Below are 3164 nucleotides of genomic sequence, written 5' to 3'. Positions count from 1 at the left end.
TCTAGTCTATAGTCTAGTCTAGTCTATAGTCTAGTCTAGTCTATAGTCTAGTCTATAGTCTAGTCTGTAGTCTAGTCTATAGTCTAGTCTATAGTCTAGTCTATAGTCCAGTTATAGGCTAGTTTATAATCTTACCTTACTTCAGTCTATAGTCTAGTCTATGGTACATTTTATAGGCTAGTCAACAGTCTAGTTTATAGGTAGAGTTGTCTATAGTCTAGACATTAAACACCTGCTGCCATATTTATCACATATAGGGAAACTCTGATTTAAGAGGACGTTTTATTTAAATAATAAAGTAAATATACAACAAAAATTAAAACTGTTGAACGCACTTATTAAACATATATTTGTATAGTTGCATTTGTGTAAGTAGTAAGAACAACTAAGTGGAACGTGTCTGGCGATGATGTGAACCAGTGCTGCTAATTTAACAGTTTGGAAGCGTTAAATTTTGGTTAAAACAAATTGTGGTTAATATACTTAAGTTTCATATAGTGCTTTTTGTTGTTGTTAATGTTATATTAATGACAAAATATTGACTTCACTAAAGAAATTCAGAGTATACATAAGTATTTTATAGGGTCACAATTACAATGTGTAAATAAAATCACTAAACGCTATAAAAAGTTAAAAAGCTTTAAAATTGTTTTCCATATTTGGCAATCATAATATTGCTATCAATTTACATATGTTGGAATTTTAAAATTATTTGCGTCTAAGACCTGATGTTTGATTAAAAAATCAAAAAAAAATCATAAATTATTAAACTAGAACAACGAACTACACCGGTTACTTAATAGCCATTTCTTTTGCCTTTTAAGTAATCTTTTAGACATATTAACCATTTCTTGTAAAAAGTTTTGTTATATTTGGTACATTAGTTAATATATGTAGTTGTATTTCTTAATAAAATTATTTTATATAATTTAAAGTCATTTGTGTGATTGTAAAGAATTTAGCTATTTTTGGCAACACTTACGTTGACTGAGAATTAAAAGTAAAATATTTTACTTTAATTTCTGTTAACAGTACTCTTGACAACATGATGATCATTGTAATTATTAAGCTTTTGTTTTATAAACTGTTCTGTTGAAGTTTTTATTTTGATTAAGGAATATTATTACTAGTAGTTTGTTTCTGCGCGTAGTGAAATGTTCTTATAAATTTTTGATCTTATCGATAGTGTTGCTCAGTTGTACGCAGGATATTCGTGAGATCGGTTCGAACGAAATGAAAAATCATAAAAATATGTTGTTCAGTTTGTGTCTTTTAGTGTTGATAGTGATAGCGAATTGTAATGGTTGGTAAATGTGAAACAATGTTGATTTTATGAAATGAATATAAATAAAGAAATTTTTATAAAGAAAATCATTAAAGGATCTATGCTTTATTTGTGATCTTATTAAATTTCCATTAAAAATAGTTGAAGAATTTAAAATCGATTGAATATCACTTTCATAAAACTGATAAAATCTTGAACATTCATATTTTTTTAATAAATAAATAAAGGATTTCTAACGTAAACCTAAAAATCATGTGTAGATCATTAAACAGTGAAAATCTCTGATCAGTTAAATTTTTTATAGAAAAACATTTGTTGATTATTGAAAAAACATCCAGTAATAAAACAGTGAATTGATGTGATTATAGTTTGAATTTTCCATAAAAAATTTAAATTTTTATATGTTCCATAATAAAAGCCAATCTATTTGTTAATAAGTTTCTGATCTACTCTCTCTCTCTCTCTCTCTTGTTAAATTTTAGTATTTAAAACATAAGACTTAAAACACAGTATTTGTATGATAATTTTTCTTCAAAAGACTTAAACAACAAACTTTATTTACCTATAACATAAGCGCTTGTTGCAGTGATGTAATAAGAAGATTTAGTTAGTTTGAAAGTAGGATGTTTATACATTAAATCCGAAGAAATGCACTTAGGCCTTTACCGGGTCAGTTGTGAGCAATTAACCATTACCTACTAGACTAAAAACTAACCACTTTTCTATTTTGCATATTTTTGGGCATTGATTGCCTTAAAAGCATCTGTTACATTTGATAGTCTGGTCAGATTTTAGCAGCTCATTACAAATAGTAACATTTACTGTAGCTGTGAACTTAAAATATAATTTATTTTATTCCAAATTGTATTTCTCTTTCTTCTAGAATTTTGCATAGAAGAAAATATGTCCAAATTTTAGTGTTTAAAACAAAAGGTTTAAAACCGAAATGTTATTCGCTCAAAAACAGATAATTTCACGTCAAAAGACTCATACAACAAACTTTGTTTACTCAAAATAACATGTTTATAGAAAGACTTAGAACACGAACTTTATGTTAAAAATGTTAGAAGAGATATGAGCGAAAGACTTAAGAAACAAACTTTGTTTAAATAACGACACATTTACATGAAGGACTTAAGACACAAACTTTGCAATATGGCGACCATTATTATTAAAAGACTTAAGAAACAAACTTTTTTTGTTTAAAGAATTTTTGTTTTGAAAGGAATTTAGAAAAAAAATCCAAAAACCAATATAAAATGTTTACGAAAAAAATATTTAAAATTTACTAATTTATGTAATTTTGAAATAAATAAAAACAGTTTAACACAAAATTACAAAAAAACGCATATTTTCTTTCTTGGGTTTTTAGCTGAATAAAAAAAAGCTTTTAAATATCACTTAAAAAACAAATTTAATTGCTATGTACACTATAGTCTATAATCAAATACTTTTATAATGAAATTTGTCACAAGTTATTAATTAAAATTTAATTAAAAATTCCAAAAGTTCATATTTTAATAAAATATCACAAGTAAATTATTAAAAAATACAATAAAACAAATAAGAGTTCTTTATTCGGCTTAGCCGAATCTTATATAACCTTCACCATAGTGTTTTTTTGGGCCGATTTTCTGATTTTAAATACGAAACTTTTCAAAAGCATGTAAAATAAAATTATTGAAAATTTAGATTCCAAAAATACATGAGATCTTCAGAAAATTGATAGATAGATAGATAGATAGATAGATAGATAGATAGATATATATATATAGATACATAGATAGATAGATATATAGATAGATAGATAGATAGATAGATAGATAGATAGATAGATAGATAGATAGATAGATAGATAGATAGATAGATAGATAGATAG

This window comes from Lucilia cuprina, chromosome 2, assembly GCF_022045245.1.
Source record: "Lucilia cuprina isolate Lc7/37 chromosome 2, ASM2204524v1, whole genome shotgun sequence".
NCBI lineage: Eukaryota > Metazoa > Arthropoda > Insecta > Diptera > Calliphoridae > Lucilia > Lucilia cuprina.
The sequence above is the reverse complement of the archived record's forward strand: the minus strand, read 5'-3'. Positions refer to the sequence as shown.